We start from the raw sequence: 21,454 nt of genomic DNA, 5'->3' as shown, positions 1-21,454 counted from the left end.
TTCCCTGGACCTGATGGCCTACATGCGAGGGTTCGAAAACAGCTGGCTGCAGAGATCGTGGAAGCATTGGTTATGATCTTCCAAAATTCTCTAGATTCTGGAACGGTCCCAGTGGATTGGAAGGTAGCAAATGTAACCCCGCTATTCAAGAAGGGAGGGAGAAAGAAAATAGGGAACTACAGGCCAGTTAGTCATAGAGTCATAGAGTTATACAGCACGGATAGAGGCCCTTCGGCCCATCGTGTCCACGCCGGCCATCAGCCCTGTCTACTCTAATCCCATATTCCAGCATTTGGTCCGTAGCCTTGTATGCTATGGCATTTCAAGTGCTCATCCAAATGCTTCTTGAATGTTGTGAGGGTTCCTGCCTCCACAACCCTTTCAGGCAGTGAGTTCCAGACTCCAACCACCCTCTGGGTGAAAAAGTTCTTTCTCAAATCCCCTCTAAACCTCCCGCCTTTTACCTTGAATCTATGTCCCCTTGTTATAGAACCCTCAACGAAAGGAAAAAGCTCCTTAGTATCCATCCTATCTGTGCCCCTCATAATTTTGTACACCTCAATCATGTCCCCCCTCAGCCTCCTCTGCTCCAAGGAAAACAAACCCAATCTTCCCAGTCTCTCTTCTTAGCTGAAGCGCTCCAGCCCTGGTAACATCCTGGTGAATCTCCTCTGCACCCTCTCCAAAGCGATTACATCCTTCCCGTAGTGTGGCGACCAGAACTGCACACAGTACTCCAGCTGTGGCCCAACCAGTGTCCTATACAGCTCCATCATAACCTCCTTGCTCTTATATTCTATGCCTCGGCTAATAAAGGCAAGTATCCCATATGCCTTCTTTACCACCTTATCTACCTGTTCCGCCGCCTTCAGGGATCTGTGAACTTGCACACCAAGATCCCTCTGACCCTCTGTCTTGCCTAGGGTCCTCCCATTCATTGTGTATTCCCTTGCCTTGTTAGTCCCTCCAAAGTGCATCACCTCGCACTTTTCCGGGTTAAATTCCATTTGCCACTGTTCCGCCCATCTGACCAACCCATCTATATCGTCCTGCAGACTGAGGCTATCCTCCTCACTATTTACCACCCTACCAATCTTTGTATCATCAGCGAACTTACTGATCATACCTTTTACATTCATATCCAAGTCATTAATGTAGACCACAAACAGCAAGGGACCCAGCACCGATCCCTGTGGTACCCCACTGGCCACAGGCTTCCAGTCACAAAAACAACCTTCGACCATCACCCTCTGCCTTCTGCCACTAAGCCAGTTTTGTATCCAAAGTGCCAAGGCACCCTGGATTCCATGGGCTCGTACCTTCTTGACCAGTCTCCTGTGGGGGACTTTATCGAAGGCCTTACTGAAATCCATGTATACCACATCCACTGCGTTACCCTCATCCACACGCCTAGTCACCCCCTCAAAAAATTCAATCAAATTAGTCAGACATGATCTTCCCTTGACAAAGCCATGTTGACTATCCCTGATTAATCCTTGCTTCTCCAAGTGGAGACTAATTTTGTCCTTCAGAATTTTTTCCAATAATTTTCCTACCACTGATGTTAGGCTCACTGGCCTGTAGTTCCCCGGTTTTTCCCTACTCCCCTTCTTGAATAATGGTATTACATTAGCGGTTCTCCAGTCCTCTGGCACATCCCCTGTGGCCAGAGAGGTTCTGAATATATGTGTCAGAGCCCCCGCAATCTCCTCCTTTGCCTCACACTGTCGTCGGGAAAGTGCCTGGAATCCATTATTAAGGAAGTGATAACAGGGCACTTAGAAAATCATAATATGATTAGGTAGACTCAACATGGTTTAATGAAAATAAATTTGTCAAACATGATTTTACTAAGAGTTTTTTGAGGATGTAACTAGCAGGGTAGATAAAAGGGAACCAATGGATGTAGTATATTTGGATTTTCAAAAGGCATAATAAGGTGCCACATAAAAGGTTGTTACGCAAGATTAGGGCTTATGGGGTTGAGGGTAATATCTTGGTGTGGATTGGTTAAAGGACAGAAAGCAGAGAGTAGGGATAAATGGGTCACTCTCAAGTTGGCAGGCTGCAACTGATGGGGTACTGCAAGGATTGGTATGCGGGCCTCAGCTATTTACAATCTATATTAATGACTTAGATGAAGGGATCAAGTGTAATGTATCCAAGTTTGCTGATGATACAAAGCTAGTTGGGAAAGTAAGCTGCAAAGGGATATAGACAGATTAAGTGAGTGGGCAAGGGGGTGGCAGATGGAGTATAATGTTGGGAAATGTGAGGTTATTCACTTTGGTAGGAATAGAGAAACAGAATATTTTTTAAAATGGTGAGAAACTATTAAATGTTGGTGTGCAGAGAAACTTGGATGTCCTCATACAAGAAACACAAAAAGTTAGTACGCAGGTACAGCAGGCAATTAGGAAAGCAAATGGCATGTTGGTCTTTATTGCAAGGGGGTTGGAGTACAAGAGCAAGGAAGTCTTACGACAGTTGTACAGGGCTTTAGTGAGACCTCACCTGGAGTACTGCGTACAGTTTTGGTCTCCTTATCTAAGGAAGGATATACCTGCCTTGGAGGCAGTGCAATGAAGTTTCACTAGATTAATTCCTGAATGAGAGGATTGTCCTATAAAGAGAGATTGAGTAGAATGGGCTTAGTCTCTCTGGAGTTTAGAAGAATGAGAGGTGATCTCATTGAAACATATAAGATTATTAGGGGGGCTTGACAGGGTAGATGCCGAGACATTGTTTCCCATGGCTCGAGTGTCTAGAACTGGGGGGGATTGTCGCAGGATAAGGGGTCGGCCATTCAAGACTGAGATGAGGAGGAATTTCTTTAAGCAGAGGGTTGTGAATCTTTGGAATTCTTTACCTCAGAGGGCTGTGGATGCTGAGTCACTGCATATATTTAAAGGCTGATTTGGATAGATTTTTGGATTCTAGGGGAATCATGGGATATGGGGATCGGGCAGGAAAGTGCAGTTGAGGTCGAAGATCAGCCATGATCTGATTAAATGGCGGAGCAGGCTCGAGGGGCCACATGGCCTACTCCTGCTCCTATTTCTTACGTTCTTAATTCATTCCTGACATACAATCTATTTCCTTTTCTATCAACAAAAAAACACAATCACAGGTGCCTCTGGCGAATATATATAAGGGCCAAAAATGAATTGACCAGAAACTTAACTGGACCATCCAAATAAATACGGCGGCTACAAGAGCAGGTCAGAGGCTGGGTATTCTGCAGCGAGTGACTCACCTCTTGACTCCCTATAGCCTTTCCACCATCTACAAGGCACAAGTCAGGAGTGTGATGGAATACTCTCCACTTGCCTGGATGAGTGCAGCTCCAACAACACTCAAGAAGCTCGACACCATCCAGGACAAAGCAGCCCACTTGATTGGCACCCCATCCACCACCCTAAACATTTACTCCCTTTACCACCGGCGCATCATGGCTGCAGTGCATACCATCTACAAGATGCACTGCAGCAACTCGCCAAGGCTTCTTCGACAGTACCTCCCAAACCCGCGACCTCTACCACCTAGAAGGACAAGGGCAGCAGGCACATGGGAACTCCACCACCTGCACATTCCCCTCCAAGTCACACAACATCCTGACTTGGAAATGTATCGCCGTTCCTTCGTCATCGCTGGATCAAAATCCTGGAACTCTCTACCTAACAGCACTGTGGGAGAACCTTCACCACACAGACCGCAGCGGTTCATGAAGGCAGCTCACCATCACTTTCTCAAGGGCAATTAGGGATGGGCAATAAATGCTGGCCTTGCCAGCGACGCCCACATCCCAAATAAGCAAAAAAAATCCTCCTCAGATATGGGGGCAGTGCCAGAGGACTGGAGGGTTGAAAATGTTACACCCTTGCTAAATTTAAATGCGCGATAGATAGCTTTTTGTCAACCAAAGGTATTAAGGGATATGGGCGAAAGGCAGGTATATGGAGCTGGATCACAGATCAGCTATGATCTTAACAAATGGCGGAGTAGGGGCTGAATGGCCTACTCCTGTTCCTATGTTCCTAAGGAGAGATAAACGGTAATTACAGGCCAGTCAGCCTGTAGTTCTTCTAGGGAACATTCTGGAGACAATAAGCCAAGACAAAATTAATGTCACATCAGAACATATGTAAGGAATCTTACATCAGGTTATAGTCCAACAGTTTTATTTGAAAATCACAAGCTTTCGGAGGCTTTCTCCTTAGTCAGGTGAGGAAGGAGAAAGCCTCCGAAAGTTTGTGATTTTCAAATAAAACTGTTGGACTATAACCTGGTGTTGTAAGATTCCTTACATTTGTACACCCCAGTCCATCACCGGCATCTCCACATCATGGCTACGTAAGAACATAGGAACACAAGAAACTGAAGCAGGAGTAGGACATACAGCCCCTCGAACCTGCTCCGCCATTCAATAAGATCATGGCTGATCTTCAACCTCAACTCTGCCCGATCCCCATATCCCATAAGAACAAAAGAAGAATAGGGGTTAATAAATTAAAGCTAGCATGGATTTGTTAAAGGCAAATTGTGTCTGAAACCTGATTGAGTTCTTTGATTAAGTAATGGAGAAGGTTAATGAGGGTAGTGCGGATGTTGTTGTGAACATGGACTTTCAGAAGGCATTTGATAAATGCCACATAATAGACTTGTTAGCAAAACTGAAACCCATGGGATTGAAAGGGCAGTGGCAGCGTGAATACAAAATTGACGAAGGGACAGAAAGCAGAGAGTGGTGAATGGTTATTTTTCAGACTGAAGTGAAGTATACAGTGGTGTTCCCCAGAGGTCGGTATAAATCAATGACCTGGACTTGGGTATTTAGGGCATAATTTCAAAGTTTGCGGATGACAAAGCTTGAAAATGTAAACAGTAAGATAGTTGGTAGCAGACTTCAGGAGGACATTGACAGATTGGTAAAATGGGTAGATGCTCGGCAGATGAAATTTAATGCAGAGATACATTTCAGAAGGAAAAATTAGCAGAGGCAATATAAACTAGAGCGTACAATTTTAAAGCAAGTGCAGGAACAGAGATTTTTATTTTTATTTATTTATTTTTTATTCGTTCACGGGATGTGGGCGTCGCTGGCAAGGCCGGCATTTATTGCCCATCCCTAATTGCCCTTGAGAAGGTGGTGGTGAGCCGCCTTCTTGAACCGCTGCAGTCCGTGTGGTGACGGTTCTCCCACAATGCTGTTAGGAAGGGAGTTCCAGGATTTTGACCCAGCGACAATGAAGGAACGGCGATATATTTCCAAGTCGGGATGGTGTGTGACTTGGAGGGGAACGTGCAGGTGGTGTTGTTCCCATGCGCCTGCTGCCTTTGTCCTAGGTGGTAGAGGTCGCGGGTTTGGGAGGTGCTGTCGAAGAAGCCTTGGCGAGTTGCTGCAGTGCATCCTGTGGATGGTGCACACTGCAGCCACAGTGCGCCGGTGGTGAAGGGAGTGAATGTTTAGGGTGGTGGATGGGGTGCCAATCAAGCGGGCTGCTTTATCTTGGATGGTGTCGAGCTTCTTGAGTGTTGTTGGAGCTGCACTCATCCAGGCAAGTGGAGAGTATTCCATCACACTCCTGACTTGTGCCTTGTAGATAGTGGAAAGGCTTTGGGGAGTCAGGAGGTGAGTCACTCGCCGCAGAATACCCAGCCTCTGACCTGCTCTCATAGCCACAGTATTTATATGGCTGGTCCAGTTAAGTTTCTGGTCAATGGTGACCCCCAGGATGTTGATGGTGGGGGATTCGGCGATGGTAATGCCGTTGAATGTCAATGGGAGGTGGTTAGACTCTCTCTTGTTGGAGATGGTCATTGCCTGGCACTTATCTGGCGCGAATGTTACTTGCCACTTGTGAGCCCAAGCCTGGATGTTGTCCAGGTCTTGCTGCATGCAGGCTCGGACTGCTTCATTATCTGAGGGGTTGCGAATGGAACTGAACACTGTGCAGTCATCAGCGAACATCCCCATTTCTGACCTTATGATGGAGGGAAGGTCATTGATGAAGCAGCTGAAGATGGTTGGGCCAAGGACACTGCCCTGAGGAACTCCTGCAGCAATGCCCTGGGGCTGAGATGACTGGCCTCCAACAACCACTACCATCTTCCTTTGTGCCAGGTATGACTCCAGCCACTGGAGAGTTTTCCCCTTGATTCCCATTGACTTCAATTTTACTCGGGCTCCTTGGTGCCACACTCGGTCAAATGCTGCCTTGATGTCAAGGGCAGTCACTCTCACCTCACCTCTGGAATTCAGCTCTTTTGTCCATGTTTGGACCAAGGCTGTAATGAGGTCTGGAGCCGAGTGATCCTGGCGGAACCCAAACTGAGCATCGGTGAGCAGGTTATTAGTGAGTAAATGCCGCTTGATAGCACTGTCGACGACACCTTCCATCACTTTGCTGATGATTGAGAGTAGACTGATGGGGCGGTAATTGGCCGGATTGGATTTGTCTTGTTTTTTGTGGACAGGACATACCTGGGCAATTTTCCACATTGTCGGGTGGATGCCAGTGTTGCAGCTGTACTGGAACAGCTTGGCTGGAGGCGCAGCTAGTTCTGGAGCACAAGCCTTCAGCACTACAGCTGGGATGTTGTCGGGGCCCATAGCCTTTGCTGTATCCAGTGCACTCAGCCGTTTCTTGATATCACGTGGAGTGAATCGAATTGGCCGAAGACTGGCTTCCGTGATGGTGGGGATATCGGGAGGAGGCTGAGATGGATTATCCACTCGGCACTTCTGGCTGAAGATGGTTGCAAACGCTTCAGCCTTGTCTTTTGCACTCACGTACTGGACTCCGCCATCATTGAGAATGGGGATGTTTGCAGAGCCTCCTCCTCCCGTTAGTTGTTTAATTGTCCACCACCATTCACGACTGGATGTGGCAGGACTGCAGAGCTTTGATCTGATCCGTTGGTTGTGGAATCGCTTAGCTCTGTCTATAGCATGTTGCTTCCGCTGTTTAGCATGCATGCAGTCCTGAGTTGTAGCTTCACCAGGTTGGCACCTCATTTTTAGGTACGCCTGGTGCTGCTCCTGGCATGCTCTTCTACACTCCTCATTGAACCAGGGTTGATCCCCTGGCTTGTTGGTAATGGTAGAGTGAGGAATATGCCGGGCCATGAGGTTACAGATTGTGCTGGAATACAATTCTGCTGCTGCTGATGGCCCACAGCGCCTCATGGATGCCCAGTTTTGAGCTGCTAGATCTGTTCTGAATCTATCCCATTTAGCACGGTGGTAGTGCCACACAACACGTTGGATGGTGTCCTCAGTGCGAAGACGGGATTTCATCTCCACGAGGACTGTGCGGTGGTCACTCCTACCAATACTGTCATGGACAGATGCATTTGCGACAGGTCAAGTAAGGACGAGGTCAAGTAAGTTTTTCCCTCGTGTTGGTTCGCTCACCACCTGCCACAGGCCCAGTCTAGCAGCTATGTCCTTCAGGACTCGGCCAGCTCGGTCAGTAGTGGTGCTACCGAGCCACTCTTGGTGATGGACATTGAAGTCCCCTACCCAGAGTATATTTTGTGCCCTTGCTACCCTCAGTGCTTCCTCCAAGTGGTGTTCAACATGGAGGAGGACTGATTCATCAGCTGAGGGAGGACGGTTGGTGGTAATCAGCAGGAGGTTTCCTTGCCCATGTTTGACCTGATGCCATGAGATTTCATGGGGTCCAGAGTCAATGTTGAGGACTCCCAGGGCCACTCCCTCCTGACTGTATATCACTGTACCGCCACCTCTGGTGGGTCTGTCCTGCCGGTGGGACAGGACATCCCCAGGGATGGTGATGGAAGAGTCTGGGATGTTGGCTGAAAGATATGATTCTGTGAGTATGGCTATGTCAGGCTGTTGCTTGACTTGTCTGTGGGACAGCTCTCCCAATTTTGGCACAAGTCCCCAGATGTTAGTAAGGAGGACCTTGCAGGGTCGACTGGGCTTGGTGTTTTGCCATTGTCGTGTCCGGTGCCTAGTGGTCCGATGCCGGGTGGTCCGTCCGGTTTTATTCTTATTATGACTTTTCGTAGCAAGATTTTACAACTGAGTGGCTTGCTAGGCCATTTCAGAGGGCAATTAAGAATCAACCACATTGCTGTGGGTCTCGAGTCACATATTGGCCAGACCGGGTAAGGGCGGCAGGCTTCCTTCCCTAAAGGACATTAGTGAACCAGATGGGTTTTTACGACAATCCGGTAGTTTCATGGCCATCATTACTGATACTAGTATTTAATTCCAGATTTTTATTTAATTAATTGAATTTAATTAATTGAATTTAAATTCGCCAGCTGCCGTGGCGGGATTTGAACTCATGACTCTGGATTTTAGTCCAGGCCTCTGGATTACTAGCCCAGTAACATAACCACTATGCTACCGTACCCTGAGGTGTATGTACATAAATCTTTGAAGGTGGCAGAACAAGTTGATCAGGCTGTTAAAAATGCATATGGGATCCTGGGCTTTATTAATAAGAGGCATAAAGTACAAAAGCAAGGAAGTTGCCAAAGGCAAATGGTATGTTGGCTTTCATTGCAAGAGGATTTGAGTACAGAAGCAAGGATGTCTTACTGCAGTTGTATAGGGCTTTGGTGAGACCACATCTGGAGTATCGTGTGCAGGTTTGGTCTCTTTACCTAAGAAAGGATATACTTGCCATAGAGGGAGTGCAGCGAAGGTTCACCAGACTAATTCCTGGGATGGCAGGACTGTCGTATGAGGAGAGATTGGGTTGACTCGGCCTGCATTCACTCGAGTTCAGAAGAATCTGAGGGGATCTTATTGAAATGTATAAAATTCTGACAGGGCTAGACAGACTAGATGCAGGGAGGATGTTCCCCCTGGCTGGGGGGGGGGGGGTCAAGAACGAGGGGTCACAGTCTCAGGATACAGGGTAGGACATTTAGGACTGAGATGAGGAGAAATTTCTTCACTCAGAGGGTGGTGAACCTGTGGAATTCTCTACCACGGAAGGCTGTGGAGGCCAAGTCACTAAATATATTTAAGAAGGAGCTAGATAGCTTTCTTGACACAAAAGGCATCAAGGGGTATGGGGAAGGAGCAGGAATATGGTATTGAGATAGAGGATCAGCCATGATCATATTGAATGGCGGAGCAGGCTCGAAGGGTTGAATGGCCAACTCCTGCTCCTATTTTCTATGTTTCTAATAGACTTGTTAGCAAAATTAAAGCCCATGGGATTAAAGGGACAGTGGCAGCGTGGATGCAAACTTGGCTAAGGGACACAAAGCAGAGAGTAGTGGTGAACAGTTGTTTTTCAGACTGGAGGGAAGTATACACTGGCGTGCCCCAAGGGTCAGGATTAGGACCACCGCTCTTTTTGATATATATTGATGACCTGGACTTGGGTATAGAGGGTACAATTTCAAAGTTTGCAGAAGACACAAAACTCAGAAATGTAGTAAACAACATGGAGGATAGTAACAGATTTCAGGAGAACATGGACAGACTGGTGAAATGGGCAGACACATGGCAGATGAAATTTAACAGATATATTTTGGTAGCAAGAATGAGAAGAGGTAAAATGGTACAATTTTAAAGGGAGAGATCTTTGAAGGTGGCAGGACAAGTTGAAAAGGCGATAAAAAATCATATGGGATCCTGGGCTTTATTAATAGAAGCACAGAGTACAAAAGCAAGGAAGTTATGCGAAATTTTTATAAAACACTGGGTAGACCTCAGCTGGAGAATTGCGTTCAATTTTTGTCGCCACACTTTAGGAAGGATGTCAAGGCCTTAAAGAGGGTGCAGAAGACATTTACCAGGGATGAGGAACTTCAATTACATGGAGATTGGAGAAGCTGGGATTGTTCGCTTTAGAACAGAGAAGGTTAAGGGGAGATTTGATAGAGGTGTTCAAAATCATGAACGATTTTGATGGAGAAAATTAAAAACTGTTTCCAGTGGCAGAGGGTCTGCAACCAGAGGGCACAGATTTAAGGTGATTGGCAAAAGAGCCAGAGGCGACATGAAGAAACATTTTTTTTTTACGAATGAGTTGTAATGATCTGGAACGCACTGCCTGAAAGGTTGGTGGAAACAGATTTAATAGTAACTTTCAAAAGGGAACTGGATAAATACCTGAAGGGAAAAAAAATACCGGGCTATGGGGAAGAGCAGGGCATTGAAAGAACTATCCAAATAAGTCCCAAAGAGCTGGTACAGGCATGGTGGGCCGAATGGCCACCTCCTGTGCTATACCTACTATGATACTATGAACAGGTGCACACTGACACCACCGCCCCCCCCAAACCCAGGCAAAATTTGCATTCAACAACCTCCCCCTCCAGTTGAGGCAAAATGACAAACCACTGCCTCCCCACCAACGCCAAGTGACAACATTTCTTCCCACCTCTCCCCAGAGAAATGTTGGCCTCCATCTTCCCTTCCCCCATATCTCCCCCTCCATCACCCCCGCCCCTGCTCCCTCCCCTCCATCGTCTGCCTGTTTCCTCCTGCTCCTGGGATGAAGCTGCTCTCCATGCTCGGTTTTACGACTGTTGCTGGCCATCATTTCTACCCTGGCTGACTGCTGAGCCATTCTTCAATGCTGCTCCTTGCCAGCCAGCTGCCCTCGCTGCTCTTGCAGCCCATTCTCTGGGCCAGCCCATCGATTCGCCACTTTAGGACCAGTTCTGTAGACTCCGATCCTGCTCTCAGTCACTAAATCTGCCAAACCTACAAAAAATTTGAATACAGCAAATTACCCTTTTCACATTTTTATTTTTATGGGGAACATGTATTATCGGCCCTTTATATATTAGGCTGTGTTTAATATTTTTAACATCTTAAATATTCATGGGTGTGATATTTGTATACTTGTGTTATTGGCTCAAACTCTATATACCATTCCTTTACTTCTTGCGCTCATTACCTCCCCATCTCCCCCATCACCGAGAGACTACACCTGGTCTTGACTCCCCGTGTGCAAAGTCACAGATTGACTTGTGCTATTTGAAATCTTATGCACGCTTGCACTCTGTCCCAAAAAACTTCTCACTGATATTTGAATTTTTATGTCAGCATTTCTATAAAAATTTCAATTCAACACTAATAACGTAAATCCTTGTTTACCTATGTCAACAAAGGGTTTGGATAGAGTAAAAAGGAGAAACTGTTCCCAGTGGAATTAAATTTAATCTTAACTTGCAGTTTTCAGTTAATGGTAAACAAGCAGCCTGAAGTGGCAGTTGGTCACCTAGTTAATTAGGTGACTGGTTAGAACTGGTAATCTACTGTCAGCTGGGGCTGACTCAGGTGATTGGCATTCCAGCCAGCATAAATTTAGAAGAGTTTTGCTAACGCATTTGCTGGCGACCATGTGTGCAGGAAGTGTGTCCAGATGCAGCTACTGGCTAACCGCATTTTGGAGCTGGAGCTGCGGGTGGATTCACTGTGGAGCATCCGTGGATAGCACGTTCAGTGAGGTGGTCACACCACAAGTAAAGATTACGCAGGCAGAGGTGAGAGCGACTGCCCTTGACATCAAGGCAGCATTTGACCGAGTGTGGCACCAAGGAGCCCTAGTAAAATTGAAGTCAATGGGAATCAGGGGGAAAACGTTCCAGTGGCTGGAGTCATATCTAGCACAAAGGAAGATAGTAGTGGTTGTTGGAGGCCAATTATCTCAGCCCCAGGAGTTCCTCAGGGCAGTGTCCTAGGCCCAACCATCTTCAGCTGCTTCATCAACTGTTTAAGTTCAATTTTAAAGTTTACATTTTTAAGTTTCTGTCAGGCTTCAGCAGAGAGAGCTGCTGTAGTAAGTTAATTGGTTAGCTAGATTAAACTGGTACTTGAAGGTGGGGCAGGCCTGACTCACATGAGTCACAAACTGTAGAAATACAGGGGCCTGTCAGTGCAACAGCACGGTGTGGGGACAACACAGTATGAACGGAGAGTTTGGTAAGCGTGGGAGTTGGGGGAAGGAGGTGCTGCTTTGCCTTGCTTTTCCTAACTTTTTCCCCCAGAGTGGCAGTGGACCTGAGAGTAGAAGACTGAGATTGGGGAATAAAAGCAGCAGCAGACCTGCAACAAGAGACAACTACTGTGCGATGTCACAGGTGAGGCAGGAGAGTCCGAGAGGTGAGCACAGTATAAAAGAAGAGACCGAGAGCGGGAGGAGAGCCTGAGAGTCTAAGGCAAGTCATGGCAGCACAGCTCGCACCCGTGATATGCTCCTCCTGCACTATGTGGGAAGTCATGGACACTACCAGTGTCCCTGGCGACCATGTGTGCAAGAAGTGTGTCCAGCTGCATCTACTGGCTAACCGTCTTTCGGAGCTGGAGCTGCGGGTGGATTCACTGTGGAGCATCCGCGATGCTGAGACTATCATGGATAGCACGTTTAGTGAGGTGGTCACACTGCAGGTAAAGATTACGCAGGCAGAAAGGAAATGGGTGACCGCCAGGCAGAGTAAAAGGACTAGGCAGGTAGAGCAGGAGTCCCCTGGGGCCATCTCCCTCTCAGATATTCTGCTTTGGATACTGTTGGGGGAGATGGCTTATCAGGGGAAAGCAGCAAGAGCCAGGTTCGGGGCACCATGGGGGGCTCTGCTGCACAGGAGGGGAGGAAGAAGAGTGGCATGGCTATAGTGATAGGGGATTCAATTGTAAGGGGAACAGACAGGCGTTTCTGCGGCCGCAAACGTGCCTCCAGGATGGTATGTTGCCTCCCTGGTGCTAGGGTCAAGGATGTCACGGAGGGGCTGCAGGACATTCTGGAGGGGGAGGGTGAACAGCCAGTAGTCGTGGTCCATATTGGTACCAACGACATAGGTAAAAAAAGTGATGAGGTCCTGCAAGGTGAATTTAAGGAGTTAGGAGATAAATTTAAAAAGCAGGACTTCAAAAGGTAGTGACCTCCGGATTACCACCAGTACCACATGCTAGTGAGTATAGGAACAGGAGAATGGACAGGATGAATGCGTGGCTGCAGGGATGGTGTAGGAGGGAGGGATTTAGATTCCTGGGACATTGGGACCGGTTCTGGGGAAAGTGGGACCTGTACAAGCGTGACGGGTTACACCGGAGCAGGACTGGGACCAATGTCCTTGTGGGGGTGTTTGCTAGTGCTGTTGGGGAAGGTTTAGACTAGAGTGGCAGGGGGATGGGAACCTGAGCAGGGAGTCAGAAGGGAATAAAGTTGAGAGCAGCAAGAGAGGGGAAGACCCAGGGGAAATCCACAATACAAATAGTACAAACAGTTGTTCAAGAACAAGTGAAAGGGAAAAGCGTAGAGCAGCGGAAAGAAAGTGTACTTTAGGCACGACAGATAAAATAAAAACTAGAAGGCGTAAGGCGATTAACCCAGCATCAAAGCTGTGGCACGGGGTTGGGAACCTGAGCAGGGATACAGAGGAAAGCGTGTCAGGAAGGGACAGAAGGTATGGAGTAAAAGGTAAAGTGTTAAAAAAGGAAAAAGCAGGAACTAAGTGTCATATTTAAACATATTTGAAAGTTCTTTATCTGAATGCACGTAGCATTCGTAACAAAATGGATGAGTTAACGGCACAAATAACTACGTATAGGTATGATCTTGTGGCCATTACAGAAACATGGCTGCAGGGTGACAACGACTGGGAATTAAATATGCCAGGGTATTTAACAATCAGGAAGGACAGGAAGGAAGGGGAGGTGGGGTGGCTATGTTAATAAAGGAAGGAATCACTGTAATACAGAGAAATGATATTGGGACAAAGCATCAGGATAATGAAACAGTTTGGGTAGAGATAAGGAATAATAAGGGGGAAAAAACACTAGTGGGCGTAGTATATAGGCCTCCTAATAGTTGCAACTCTGCTGGAAGAAGTATTAATCAGGAAATAGTCGAGGCATGTAATAAGGGAACAGCTATAATTATGGGGGATTTTAACTATCATATTAACTGAACAAATCAAATTGGGCAGGGCAGCCTTAAGGAAGAGTTTATTGAGCAGTATGTAACTGATCCTACAAGGGGGCAAGCAACCTTGGACCTGGTCCTGTGTATTGAGCCAGGATTAATTAATAATGTCCTAGTTAAGGATCCCCTTGGAATGAGTGACCATAACATGGTTATATTCCGTATCCAATTAGAGGGTGAGAAGGTTGGTTCTCAAACAAGCGTACTGAGCTTGAATAAAGGAGACTATGGTGGTATGAGAGCGGAATTGATTAAAGTGGACTGGGAAAATAGATTAAAGGGTAAGACGGTACATGAGCAGTGGTGTTCATTTAAGGAGTTATTTTACAACTTTCAAAAAGAATATATTCCACTGAGGAAAAAAGGGTGTAAAAGAAATGACAGCCATCTGTGGCTAAGTAAAGAAATTAAGGATAGTATCCGACTAAAAACAAGGACATAAGGTAGCCAAACTTAGTGGGAGGATAGAAGATTGGGAAGTCTTCAAAAGACAGCAAAAAGTAACTAAACGATTGATTAAGAAAGGGAAGATAGATTATGAAAATAAATTAGCAAAAAATATAAAAGCAGATAGCAAGAGTTTCTACAGTTATATAAAAAGAAAAAGGGTGGCTAAGGCAAACATAGGTCCCTTAGAGGATGAGACCGGGAAATTAATGGTGGGAAACATGGAGATGGCAAAAATGCTGAACAAATATTTTGTTTCAGTCTTTACGGTAGAGGACACTAAGAATATCCCAACACTGGACAAACAGGGGGCTCTAGGGAGGGGGAAGGAGCTAAATACGATTAAAATCACTAAGGAATTGGTACTCAGTAAAATAATGGGACTCAAGGCAGATAAATCCCCTGGACCTGATGGCTGACATCCTCGGGTCTTGAGGGAAGTGGCAGTAGGGATTGTGGATGCTTTGGTAATAATTTTCCAAAATTCTCTGGACTCGGCAAAGGTCCCGGCAGATTGGAAAACTGCTAATGTAACACCCTTATTTAAAAAGGGTAGTAGGCAGAAGGCTGGAAATTATAGACCAGTTAGCCTAACATCTGTGGTGGGTAAAATTTTGGAGTCTATTATTAAGGAGACAGTAACGGAACATTTGGATAAACATAATTTAATAGGACAAAGTCAGCATGGCTTTATAAAGGGGAAGTCATGTCTGACAAATTTGCTTGAGTTCTTTCAGGACATAACGTACAGGGTGGATAAAGGGGAACCAGTGGACGTAGTGTATTCAGACTTCCAGAAGGCATTCGACAAGGTGCCACATAAAAGATTATTGCTCAAGATAAAGAATCACTGGATTGGGGGTAATATTCTGGCATGGGTGGAGGATTGGTTATCCAACAGGAAGCAGAGAGTTGGGATAAATGGTTCATTCTCGGACTGGCAACCAGTAGCCAGTGGTGTTCCGCAGGGGTCGGTGCTGGGTCCCCAACTCTTTATAATCTATTAACAATTTGGAGGAGGGGACTGAGTGTAACATATTGAAGTTTGCAGATGATACAAAGATGGGAGGGAAAGTAGAGAGTGAGGAGGACATAAAAAACCTACAGGGGGATATAGACAGGCTGGGCGAGTGGGCGGAGATTTGGCAGATGCAATACAATATTGGAAAATGTGAGGTTATGCACTTTGGCAGGAAAAAAAATCAGAGAGCAAGTTATTATTTTAATAGCGAGAAACTGGAAAGTACTGCAGTACAAAGGGATCTGGGGGTCCTAGTGCAAGAAAATCAAAAAGTTAGTATGCAGGTGATCAAGAAGGCCAACGGAATGTTGGCGTTTATTGTTAGGGGGATAGAATATAAAAACAGGGAGGTATTGCTGCAGTTATATAAGGTATTGGTGAGACCGCACCTGGAATACTGCATACAGTTTTGGGGTCCATACTTAAAAGACATACTTGCTCTCGAGGCAGTACAAAGGTTCACTCGGTTAATCCCGGGGATGAGGGGGTGGACATATGAGGAGAGGTTGAGTAGATTGGGACTCTACTCATTGGAGTTCAGAAGAATGAGAGGCGATCTTATTGAAACATATAAGATTGTGAAAGGGCTTGATCAGGTGGATGCGGTAAGGATGTTCCCAAGGATGGGTGAAACTAGAACTCGGGGGCATAATCTTAGAATAAGGGGCTGCTCTTTCAAAACTGAGATGAGGAGAAACTTCTTCACTGAGGGTAGTAGGTCTGTGGAATTTGCTGCCCAAGGAAGCTGTGGAAGCTCCATCATTAAATAAATTTAAAACAGAAATAGACAGTTTCCTAGAAGCAAAGGGAATTAGGGGTTACGGGGAGCGGGCAGGAAATTGGACATGAATTTAGATTTGAGGTTAGGATCAGATCAGTCATGATCTTATTGAATGGCGGAGCAGGCTCGAGGGGCCGATTGGCCTACTCCTGCTCCTATTTCTTATGTTCTTATCAATGACCTTCCCTCCATCATAACGTCAGAAATGGGGATGTTCGATGAAGACTGCACAGTGTTCCGTTCCATTTGCAACCCCTCAAATAATGAAGTAGTCCGAGCCCGCATGCAGCAAGACCTGGACAACATCCAGGCTTGGGCTGATAAGTGGCAAGTAACATTCGCACCAGACAAGTGCCAGGCAATGACCATCTCCAACAAGAGAGAGTCTAACCACCTCCCCATGACGTTCAACGGCATTACCACTGCCGAATTCCCCCACCATCAACATCCTGGGGGTCACCATTGACCAGAAACTTAACTGGACCAGCCATATAAATACTGTGGCCGCAAGAGCAGGTCAGAGGCTGAGTATTCTGCAGCGAGTGACTCACCTCCTGACTCCCCAAAGCCTTTCCACCATCTACAAGATACAAGTCAGGAGTGTGATGGAATACTCTCCACTTGCCTGGATGAGTGCAGCTCCAACAACACTCAAGAAGCTCGACACCATCCAGGACTAAGCAGCCCGCTTGATTGGCACCCCTTCCACCACCCTAAACATTCACTCCCTTCACCACCGGCGCACTGTGGCTGCAGTGTGTACCATCCACAGGATGCACTGCAGCAACTCGCCTAGGCTTCTTCGACAGCACCTCCCAAACTTGTGACCTCTTCCACCTAGAAGGACAAGAGCAGCAGGTACATGGGAACAACACCACCTGCACGTTCCCCTCCAAGTCATACACCATCCCGACTTGGAAATATAATCGCCATTTCTTTATCATTGCTGGGTCAAAATCCTGGAACTCCCTTCCCAACAGCACTGTGGGAGAAACTTCACCACATGGGCTGCAGCGGTTCAAGGCGGCGGCTCACCACCACCTTCTCAAGGGCAATTAGGGATGGGCAATAAATGCCGGCCTTGCCAGTGACGCCCACATCCCATGAACGAATAAAAAAGAAAGGAAACGGGTAACTGCCAGGCAGAGTAAAAGGACTAGGCAGGTAGAGCAGGAGTCCCTTGGGGCTATCTCCTTCTCAAACAGATATTCCGCTTTGGATATTGTTGGGGGAGATGGCTTATCGGGGAATGCAGCAAGAGCCAAGACCGTGGCACCACGAGTGACTCAGCTGCACAGGAGGGATGGGAACCAAAGAGCAGGTACAGATAGGACAAATTCAGACAGGAATTAGAAAAGCAGTTAGTGACGTAGTTAGCGACTCAAAGGCAAAAGCAGCACAGGAATTTGACTGGGTTAAAGGCTATATACTTCAATGCTTACAAACAAAGCAGATGAGCTAAGGGCACAGATAGACACGTGGCAGCATGATATCATTGCTGCAACAGAAACCTGGCTCAAAGAGGGGGATAATTGGCAGCTCAATATCCCCTGGATATAGTGTTATCAGGCAGGATAGAGTGGGTGATAAAAAAGGAGGGGGGGGTAGCATTAACGGTTAAAGAATTAATTACAGTTGTAAGAAGGGATGATATGCTAAATGGATCATCAATCGAGGCCATATGGATTGAGCTAAGAAATAAAAAAAAGGGGCAGTCACACTACTAGGAGTGTACTGTAGACCCCCGAATAGCGAAAGGGAGATAGAAGAACAAATATGCAGGCAAATTTCTGAGTGCAAAAATAAGAGGGCAATAATAGTAGGGGACTTCAACTACCTTAACATCAATTGGGATTCAAACAGTGTGAGGGGCACAGAGGGGGCAAAATTCTTGATCAGTGTCCAAGAGAACTATTTTAGCCAGTACATGACAAGCGCAACAAGAGGGGATGCAATTCTCGATTTAGTCCTGGGAAATGAAGATAGGCAAGTGGGTGAAGTGACAGTGGGTGACCATATTAGTGGTCAAAGTAGTGGACAGGGGAATGTCAATTGATGTTATTTATATGGACTTCCAGAAGGCATTTGATAAGGTCCCACATAAGAGACTGTTAGCTAAGATAGAAGCCCATGGAATGGAGGGAAAAGTACGGACTTGGTTAGGAAGTTGGCTGAGCGAAAGGCTACAGAGAAGGGATAATGGGAAGGTACTCACATTGGCAGGATGTGACTAGTGGAGTCCCGCAGGGATCTGTCTTGGGGTCTCAATTATTCACAATATTTATTAACGACTTAGATGAAGGCATAGAAAGTCTCATATCTAAGTTTGCCAATGACACAAAGATTGGTGGCATTGTAAGCAGTGAAGATGAAAACAGAAAATTAGAAAGTGATATTGATAGATTAGGTGAATGGGCAAAACTGTAGCAAATGGAATTCAATGTAGACAAATACGAGGTCATCCACTTTGGATTAAAAAAGGATAGAACAGGGTACTTTCTAAATGGTAAAAAGTTAAAAACAGTGGATGTCCAAAGGGACTTAGGGGTTCAGGTACAAAGATCATTGAAGTGTAAGATTAAAAGAAAACACAAAGATGTTTTATCAGTGCATTAACAAGAGGATAGCTAAGGAAAAGGTGGGACCTATCAGGGATGATTAGGGTAACTTGTGTGTAGAAGCAGAGGATGTGGGTAGGGTTTTAAATGAATATTTTGTCTCCGTATTCACAAAGGAAAGGGATGATCCAGAAGTAGTAGTTGAAGAGGAGAGGTGTGAAATATTGGATAAGGTAAACATTACGAGAGAGGAAGTACCAGAGGGACTGGAATCCTTGAAAGTTGATAAGTCACCAGGGCCAGATGGATTGTTTCCTAGGCTATTGAAGGAAGCCAGGGAGGAAATAGTGGATGGTGTGAGGATCATTTTCCAATCTTCACTAAATACAGGGGAGGTACCAGAGAACTGGAAGACTGCAAACGTAGTACCATTGTTTAAAAAGGGTACGAGGGAAAGGCTGAAAAATTATATGCAGGTCAGTCTTACCTCAGTGGTGGGCAAACTATTAGAATCAATACTGAGAGATAGGATAAACTGTTACTTGAAAAGGCACGGTTTAATCAGGGATAGTCAGCATGGATTTGTTCAGGGAAGGTCATGCCTTGCAAATCTGATTGAATTCTTTGAGGAAGTAAGGAAGGGCAGGTGACAGAAGTGTTAGTGAGGGATCACTTTGGGACCAGTGATCATAATTCCATTAGTTTTAAGATAGCTATGGAGAATGATAGGTCTGGCCCAAAAGTTAAAATTCTAAATTGGGGAAAGGCCAATTTTGATGGTATTAGACAGGGACTTTCAGTAGTTGATTGGGAGAGTCTGTTGGCAGGCAAAGGGACGTCCGGTAAGTGGGAGGCTTTCAAAAGTGTGTTAACCAGGGTTCAGGGTCAGCACATTCCTTATAAAGTGAAGGGCAAGGCTGGTAGAAGTAGGGAACCTTGGATGACTCGGGAGATTGAGGCCCGAGTCAAAAAGAAGAAGGAGGCATATGACATGCATAGACAGCTGGGATCAAGTGGATCCCTTAGAGTATAGAGATTGCCGGAGTAGAGTTGAGAGAGAAATCAGGAGGGCAAAAAGGGGATATGAGATTGCTTTGGCAGATAAGGCAAAGGAGAATCCAAAGAGCTTCTACAAATACATAAAGGGCAAAAGAGTAACGAGGGAGAGAGTAGGGCCTCTTATGAATCAACAAGGTCATCTATGTGCAGAACCACAAGAGATGGGTGAGATCCTGAATGAATATTTCACATCGGTATTTACGGTTAAGAAAGGCATGGATGTAAGGGAACTTGGGGAATTAAATAGTGATGTCTTGAAGAGTGTACATATTACAGAGAGGGAGGTGCTGGAAGTCTTAACGCGCATCAAGGCAGATAAATCTCCGGGACCTGATGAAATGTACCCAGGACGTTATGGGAGGTTAGGGAGGAAATTGCGGGTCCCCTAGCAGAGATATTTAAATCATCGACAGCTACAGGTGAGGTGCCTGAAGATTGGAGGGTAGCAAATGTTGTGCCTTTGTTTAAGAAGGGCGGCAGGGAAAAGCCTGGGAACTACAGACCGGTGAGCCTGACATCTGTCGTGGGTAAGTTGTTAGAGGGTATTCTGAGAGACAGGATCTACAGGCATTTGGATTGGCAGGGTCTGATTAGGAACAGTCAGCATGGTTTTGAGAGGAAAATCATGTCTCACGAATTTGATTGAGTTTTTTGAAGGGGTAACCAAGTAGATGAGGGCTGTGCAGTCGACGTGGTCTACATGGACTTTAGCAAAGCCTTTGACAAGGTACCGCATGGTAGGTTGTTACATAAGGTTAAATCTCACGGGATCCAAGGTGAGTTGGCCAATTGGATACAAAATTGGATTGACGGCAGAAGACAGAGGGTGGTTGTAGAGGGTTGTTTTTCAAACTGGAGGCCTGTGACCAGCGGTGTGCCTCAGGGATCGGTGCTGGGTCCGCTGTTATTTGTTATTTATATTAATGATTTGGATGAGAATTTAGGAGGCATGGTTAGTAAGTTTGCAGATGACACCAAGATTGGTGGCATTGTGGACAGTGAAGAAGGTTATCTAGGATTGTAACAGGATCTTGATAAATTGGGCCAGTGGGCCGATGAATGGCAGATGGAGTTTAATTTAGATAAATGTGAGGTGATGCATTTTGGGAGATCGAATCGGGACAGGACCTATTCCGTTAATGGTCGGGTGTTGGGGAGAGTTATAGAACAAAGATCTGGGAGTACAGGTTCATAGCTCCTTGAAAGTGGAGTCACAGGTGGATAGGGTGGTGAAGAAGGCATTCGGCATGCTTGGTTTCATTGGTCAGAACATTGAATACAGGAGTTGGGATGTCTTGTTGAAGTTGTACAAGACATTAGTAAGGCCACACTTGGAATACTGTGTACAGTTCTGGTCACCCTATTATAGAAAGGATATTATTAAACGAGAAAGAGTGCAGAAAAGATTTACTAGGATGCTACCGGGACTTGGTGGTTTGACTTATAGGGAGAGGTTGGATCGACTGAGACTTTTTTCCCTGGAGAGTAGGAGGTTTAGGGGTGATCTTATAGAAGTCTATAAAATGATGAGGGGCATAGATAAGGTCGATAGTCAAAATCTTTTCCCAAAGGTAGGGGAGTCTATAACGAGGGGGCATAGATTTAAGGTGAGAGGGGAGAGATACAAAAGGGTCCAGAGGGGCAATTTTTTCACTCAAAAGGG

General features: G+C 46.0%; 1 protein-coding gene across 4 annotated transcripts in view; it reads right to left on the bottom strand.

The window, feature by feature from the left end:
* Nucleotides 1-21,454, bottom strand: part of LOC137323451 (transmembrane protein 169-like) — a 76,852-nt gene that overhangs the window by 25,549 nt on the left and 29,849 nt on the right. For 2 of the 4 annotated variants that reach the window (XM_067986929.1, XM_067986932.1), the window contains one exon: nucleotides 10,545-10,702. The exons of the other annotated variants lie outside the window; for them this stretch is intronic. The gene's annotated coding sequence lies outside the window, so the exon portion shown is untranslated. The remainder of the gene's footprint in view (nucleotides 1-10,544; nucleotides 10,703-21,454) is intronic. 4 annotated transcript variants of the gene reach the window in all.

Source organism: Heptranchias perlo, chromosome 7 (assembly GCF_035084215.1).
Source record: "Heptranchias perlo isolate sHepPer1 chromosome 7, sHepPer1.hap1, whole genome shotgun sequence".
In the NCBI taxonomy this organism is placed as follows: domain Eukaryota; kingdom Metazoa; phylum Chordata; class Chondrichthyes; order Hexanchiformes; family Hexanchidae; genus Heptranchias; species Heptranchias perlo.
The sequence above is the reverse complement of the archived record's forward strand: the minus strand, read 5'-3'. Positions and strand labels throughout refer to the sequence as shown.